Below are 7,649 nucleotides of genomic sequence, written 5' to 3'. Positions count from 1 at the left end.
TTTCAAAGCGATTACACTATAATCATTTGTTTCCGTGTATTGGACCAAACAAGTTTTTTTGTAGAGATTGATGAATCATAGAACGAAACTAATTTTCCTCTTTTTCGAGATTAAACTTCAAAACAACGAAGTTTGAAATTGAACTCTTCCAATATTAAATTTCCACTGGCCTCAAATGCGTCCTTCCTAAGAATAATTTGAAAGCGTTAACGTTAACTGTGGCGTTAACATTGGCCTGATTCGCATTTCGCTTAACCTTACCGGCAAAGACTCCACTGTCAGGACCCTAAACCATTCCAAGAAAATACAGTGTCTCAATTGATTAAACAATTTTGCAATTCACAAGAGCATAGCTGCATACGGCGAACAGGAGAGACGAGGCTCTGGCGACCCCAAGCTCCTCATGGAACTTGGGGTGGGGAGGGAGGGATGGCCTGAAGGTTAAATGTGGCCATATAAATCGTTCCCGAGATGGTCGGGCTAGCACCTTAATGGTGCTGTGTTACCGGAGCGTACCGGATCTGTATCCGGCAAAGGACCATCACATCGATACCGCTCCCCAAAGCCTTCGGGGAGTAACCTTATCGCTACAACAACAACAATAACAGGAGAGACCTTGTGAATTGCCTAAATAGTGCGATAAAAAAAGAAGTATAAAACATCAAAAATACAAAGCAGTTTCTGGTAGAATTTTTAGTTTGGCTTTAAAAAGAAACTAGTGGAAACTGCTATTTGTACCTCTGGTTACGTTAGGTTAGGTGTTAGCTGCCCTGATAAGGATAGCTCACTTGGACAACACGAAGGTCCGTTGTGATACCACATACACCAAAAATAACGGTGACTTAGATCTAGATACTTAGAGAATCGTTGGGTAGCAACGATAAAGCTCCGAATGATACCGATCTCAACTTTGGATAAATCCTCGGGAGATCCAAGTGAGTCGCGACCGAAGTATTTTCGCCTAGTTCTGGCAAAAGCTGGGCAATCAAGCATAAAGTGATTCCACCTCATCATCCTCCATACAGCTGCAGCAGGATGGAGTTTCCAGTATATTGAGACGTACCGCATGGATACCGATGGGTCAGTGCCCTGTCAAAACCCTAATGACATTGAAAGGTGAGTAATTTCAGCAGACGTCCTGTCATCCACTTTCGGCCAGAAAGATCTTGCTACCCTGCAAGACGTGGTGTCCGCCCAACGTTTGCTGAGCTGACTCGAGGCCCAGCTATGGAGGAGCAATCCACAGGTGGCCATTCCGCGAAATCCCTACAGCCATCTTCATCCGGTTCAGTTGTACCGATGCGGGCTAAGAGATCCGCTTGACAGTTACCCGGGATATCACTATGGTCCGGGACCCAGATAATCTTAATTGTAAAATAATTCGATGCAATCGCAAGCGAGGTCAGGCACTCCCAGACCACCCTCGATCGCACTGTAGTTGAGCTCAAGGCCTTGATAGCCGCTTGGCTATCAGAGTAGATGTTAAATTCCCTAACCGTAGAAGCACTGGATAGAATTTCATCCACCGCATCCTTAATCGCAGCAACTTCCGCTGGGAATACACTGCAGTGATCAGCCAACTTAAACATGCGGCTTACATTTAGCTCTTGACAAAAGACCCCCACCAACCTTTCCGTCCAGCTTTGACCCATCCGTGAACAAGTTAACCGGTCCCACGCCCCAGATAATTCCTCTTCCCCACTCCTCTCTCCGTGGAATTTCTGGGGTGAAGGTTGTATAGGGAACAGTTATCGGCATACAATAGTACGTTCTATCCGGGATAAAGCCGAAACTGGGAAGAAGGCTAGAGTTTCCGAACTCAGCCCATAGCCCATATCACGAAGTCTGACCAACGACCTTGCCGCGGCCGCCTTTCCCAGTACAAGGCAACGGCGGCCTTCCTGGCCCGACTTTCCACGTAGGGTATCCAGGACAGTTTCTTGTCCAAAACAATCCCCAAATATTTAACCCTATCAGAAAGTCCCAACGGTACCCTTCCAATCGAGGGAGTGCTGAAATAGGTCATCTTATATCTCCTTGTAAAAAGAGCCAATTCCGTTTTTCCCGGATTGACCGCCAATCCACATGATTCAGCCCACCTAGTCACAGTATCCAGGTAGCCCTGCAGAACATCCAGCAGGGTACCCAGAAATTTGCCTCTGACTAGGATAGCGAGGTCATCTGCATAGGCAACCACCCGACAACCATTGGCTTCCAGCTCCACAAGAAGCTCGTTGACTACCACAACCCAGAGCAGAGGAGATAAGACACCCCTTTTGGCGTGTCCCTGCACACCTTCCTCTTAATTAGGGCTCCTCCCCACTCCGCTGCGACAATTCTGCTGCATAGAAGTTTGCCAATAAATTCAACCAGAGCCGCCTCGACTCCTAAATCCACCAGAGCTCTTTCGATTGCTCCCGGTAAGACATTGTTAAAAGCCCCTTCGATGTCTAGAAAGGCACCCTGAGCATACTCTTTGCGTTCTAGGGACCCCTCTATTTGCTTTACAATCGAATGGAGATCCGTTTCCGTTGATCTGCCCTTGCAGTACGCATGCTGTGAAGCTGACAGTAACCCCCGAGGTATCCTTTCCCGTAGGTACAGGTCAATCAACCGCTCAAACGTCTTAAGAAGAAACGACGAGAGACTGATTGGCCTGAAATCCTTAGGTGATATATGAGAGTTTCTGCCGGCCTTCTGAATGAAAATAACCCTAACCGTGTGCCAAGACTTTGGGATATAGTTAAGCCTGAGGCAGTTAGTGTAGATGATGGCCAACCCGCGGCAGGAGATCCCCAAAGACTTTTGAAACTGCGCAGGAATGATTCCATCCGGGCCCGGAGACCTATAGCCCAGGTTATTTGACTTCCCTGTATTGGAATGGCAGGCACTTCTGCATGGCCAACGACCGCCGAACATGCAGGCGAAGATTCCTGCGCAATTGGGACAACGGGAAAATGATTGTCCAGTAAAAGCTTCAGGGACTCCTCGCTACTCATCGACCAGTCCCCACCATTATCTCTCAGATACCCCAGAGGAGCGGAATTCCTAGAGAGTATTTGTCTAAGCCTCGCGGATTCATTGCTATAATTCATATTTATAAATCCCCAAACTCACCTTATAGAGCTCCCAGTCCGAGGGTAATTTACTCCTCCTGGCTCTGTTGAAGACCCGCCGACTGGACGCTCTTAGGTCGTCAAGAGAATCCGACCACCAGGGCGGCATGCCCTTCCCCTGTAAATTGTCAATGGACAGGACAGTTGAAAGGCGCTATTGCTTGCCGAGTTGAAGTTTTCCACCAGGCGCCGCAGGCAACAGCACTCCCAGCTTCCTACAATACAAGTCCCAGTTAGTACTTTTAGGGTTCCTAAAAGATATTTTACCGGGACGTTCTTCGTTCGCCGAGAACTGAATATATCGGTGATCAAAGGAGTGCTCGTTGAGAACCCTCCAGCCAGATATCCGACCTTCCAGTTCTCTACTAACCAAGGTGAGGTCCAGGACCTCCTCCTGGGTCATTCCCCCTATTACATATACAAAGCCCCTCATCTACAATAAAAGTAAATAAAGACTCACCTCTAGTGTTGGTATCCGAGCTTCCCCAGATGCTATGATGGGCATTAGCATCGGCACCGATGATCACGCCAACACCTCTCCGCCTTGCTTCAGCGGTGATTTCGCCCAGTATCGCAGTTGGTGGTCCCGCCACATCCCCATGGGGCATATACACTGAGACCACCAACATTTCATTACTGCCTCGCTCGAAGCAGACCGTGGTTACGTCACCTTTGCTGAAATTAGAGAGAATAACAGATTTAATCCCTTTTTTAACAAGCACACAGCATCTAGGCCTACATGCCTCCCCACGCACCAAGGTGGTGAATTTTCCAGTCCATAATCCAGAAATCTTTCTGCCGTTACTACTCAGCCACGGCTCCTGGACAAGGACTATATCCACTCCGCCTTTTTCAAGGCAGAGCAACAAATTTACGGAAGCTGCCTTAGTGTGCTGAAGATTGATTTGAAGGATTTTCACCAAAACTGCTCTTCTTCCGCACCCCACACTTGGCGGATTCGTGTTAGTCTTGTCCATTCTAAAAAGTCTCCCTCAAGGCCGCTATCCGGAACCGATTGTGTAGTCGCCCTTCAAAGGTTTCGTGGTTATCTATGCTACGCAGGGATGCCACGCGAGGGTTGACGCATTACCTTATGGGTAATGCGTTCAGAGCCAGACCGGACGCAAAGCCGGAACATTTTCAACGGCACCTACACCACCAACTTAACGGCGACGGAGCCGGAACGTACCTTGAGGCCCGCCACGGTTTTAACGGGACGTGGGCAGGTGCAGCATTAGCTTACCACCCATTTGGGTAAGGTTTCACCCGACCTACTAAGGTGGCAGAATACCGCTCCTACCAGCCCAAAGTCATCAGGTCCAAAACAGAGTCAAAATCAAAATCCCTTCCAATCTAGTTGGTCAACGTTGTGTACCGATCTTGACCCTTAACAGGGTCTTCCCTCCCCTGAGCTCGCCAGAATGACTCAGGGGTGCGGGTTTTATCGAGTTGTCCTCTCTAGATCCGCCATTATCAGTAGAAGCAGGGGCATCTCGTGCAGGACGTGATAACTAATCACGTGTGACAATTCGTCACCATGGCCGGTGTACGACTGATATCAGTCCCTGATCCAGAGCCTGGAATCACGTATGATATCCAATCGAAGTATCTTAACCCCCCATGTACCTCTGGTACGGCACGAAGATTATGAAAGTAGGCACAATAAATAAACAAAAAATATAAAGCTGAGTCTAATATCGAATTTCGAAAGTAAATATGTATCTATGTTTTGGATGCTAGTTTTCAAAAATGGGGAAATTATTTGTTTGCTTTTTTGCTACCCAGCCGAGTGCTGTACGGCGACGGACTGAACCCGAAACCAGACCTAAGAAGAGAACGGACCGAAACCAGACTAAATTTAACTCTCCTGTACTCATCATCGATAATAGATACACCCTTAAACCATAGGGGAGTGTCTATCGCTACAGGAAAAAAAACTAGATTCAAACCGGAACCGAAAGCCGATCTCGAGCATTAAACGAAACCAAATCACGGACTGAAACCAGAACGAGATTCGGACCCGAATACAGATCCAAATCTTGAAACGAAAAAAACCGAAACTGGAATCGAATCTTGGACTGAAACTGATCAAACCCAGAATCGAAATGAAACCGAAACCAAAATCCTAACAGAGCCGGCACAAAATAAGACCCGAAACCAAAATGGAAGGGAAAAAATAAAACATAATCTAAACCGGAAATGAGCCCATAAGCAAACCCAAAACGGCAACCGAACTCCTAGTCACACCTGAAACTTACTTAATTGGCGCTTAACCGTTTAAACGGTTATGGCCGTCCAACAAGGTGCGCCAGTCGCTCCTCTCTGCCAACCGGCGCCAATTGGCCTTTTAATTCGCTGAGCTATGCTGATGTCTGCGTATAGCTCGTACAGCTCATCGTTAAATCTTCTTCGGTACTCGCCATCGCCAACGCGTAGAGGTCCATAAATCTTTCGAAGAACTTTTCTCTCGAACACTCCCAGAGCCGTTTCATCTGATGTTGTCATGGTCCATACTTCTGCACCATATAGCAGGACGGGAACGATAAGTGACTTGTAGAGTATGATTTTCTTTTGCCGAGAGAGGACTTTACTTTTCCATTGCCTACCTAGTCCAAAGTAGCATTTATTGGCAAGAGTGATTCTTCGCTGGATTTCAGAGTTATGTTGTTGCAAGTGCTGATGCTGGTTCCCAAATAAATGAAGTCTTTTACTATTTCGAAATTATGGCTGCCAACAGTAGCGTGGTTTCCAAGGCGCATATTCGCTGACTCTTTGCTTGATGACAGCATTCGTTCACCATCAAACCCATTTTCACCGCTTCTTTTTCCAGTTTGGAGTGACCAGAACTTACTGCGCGGGTGTTTAGACCATTGTTATCAATGTCATCAGCATATGCCAGTAATTGCACGCTTTTTTAAAATATTTTTCCAGAGCGGTTAAGTTCTGCAGCCAGTATAATTTTCTCTAACATCAAATTAAAGAAATCGCACGATAGGAGGTCACCCTGTCTGAAACCTCGTTTGGTTTCGAACGGCTCGGAGAGGTCCTTCCCAATTCTGACTGAGCTGATGGTGTTGCTCAACGTAATTTTGCACAGCCGTATAAGTTTTGCGGGGAAACCAAATTCAGACATAGCGTAAAGCATAAAGGCAGCTCCTTTTCGTGCTGTCGAAGGCGGCTTTAAAATCGTTGAAGAGGTGGTATGTGTCGATTCTTTTTTCGCAAGATTTGGCGCATTCTGAAAATCTGGTCGATAGTAGATTTGCCAGGTTTGAAGCCGCACTGATAAGATCTAATCAGCCGATTCACGGTGGGCTTCAATCTTTCGAACAATACACTTCACAGGACCTTATATGCGATATTAAGAAGACTGATTCCGCGATAGTTGGTGTAGTTTGCAGTATCCCCCTTCTTGTGAACTGGGCAAAGAACACATAGATTCAAATCGTCGGGCATGCACTCGTCCGCCCATATTATGCGAAGAAGCTGCTACATGCGCCTTACCAACTTTTCGCCGCCGTACTTGAATAGCTCCGAAGGAAATCCATCAACGCGCGCGACCTAGTTGTTTTTCAGTCTGGTTATTGCTATTCTGACGTCGTCATAATCGGGTGAAGGAACATTTATTCCATCATCATCGATTGCGGGATCGGTTTCGTCATACCTGTGCAGTAAATCGCTGTCACCATTAAGGAGAGCAGAGAAGTGTTCCCTCCATAATCTAAGTACATTCTCGGCATCAGTTACAAGTTCGCCGTTTTGGTTCTTACAGGAGTTTGCTCCGGTCTTAAAACCTTCCGTCTGTCGTTTCGGTAAAATTTCGGGCGTTATTCCTGGTGGCTAGCAGCTCAAGCTCCTCACGCCTTTCTGCTTCTGCTTTTTTCTTCTTGAAAAGGCGTCTCGCTTCCCTTTTCAACTCACGATACCGTTCACACACTCCTCTTGATGCGCTCGCTTTTAACATAGCCCTGTAGGCAGCGTCTTTCCTTTCGGTTGCAACGCGGCATTCTTCATGGTACCAGTGGTTTTCCTGTGACCGTCGGTAACCAATTTTTTCTCGGCGGCAGTATGAAGTGCTTTGGAGATATGCTTCTACTGCTCCTGCATTCCTTCAGGCTGAGTTGTGCTCTCAGAGATCAGGTGTGAGAGTCGAGTTGCGAAATCATTGGCAGTCTGTTGCGATTGCAGCCTTTCGACGTCTAGCTTCTTGGTGTTTTTCGTTCCTTGGTTTTAGCCTTGCAGAGGCGGGTGCGTATTTTGGCTGCGACGAGATAATGGTCCGAGTCGATGTTAGGTCCTCGAATCGTGCGCACATCTAAAACACTGGAGGCATGCCGTCCTTCTATCACAGCGTGATCGATCTGATTGCGAGTATTTCGATCGGGGGACAGCCATGCAGCTTGATGTATCTTTTCATGCATGAACCTCGTGCTGGATATGACCATGTTTAGAGCACCGGCAAAGTCAATCAGCCTCAGTCCATTAGGAGAAGTTTCATTGTATAGGCTGAACTTTCCGACTGTAGGGCCAAAA

Source organism: Eurosta solidaginis, chromosome 5 (assembly GCF_040869045.1).
Source record: "Eurosta solidaginis isolate ZX-2024a chromosome 5, ASM4086904v1, whole genome shotgun sequence".
Lineage (NCBI taxonomy): Eukaryota > Metazoa > Arthropoda > Insecta > Diptera > Tephritidae > Eurosta > Eurosta solidaginis.
This window is presented reverse-complemented; position numbering follows the sequence as displayed.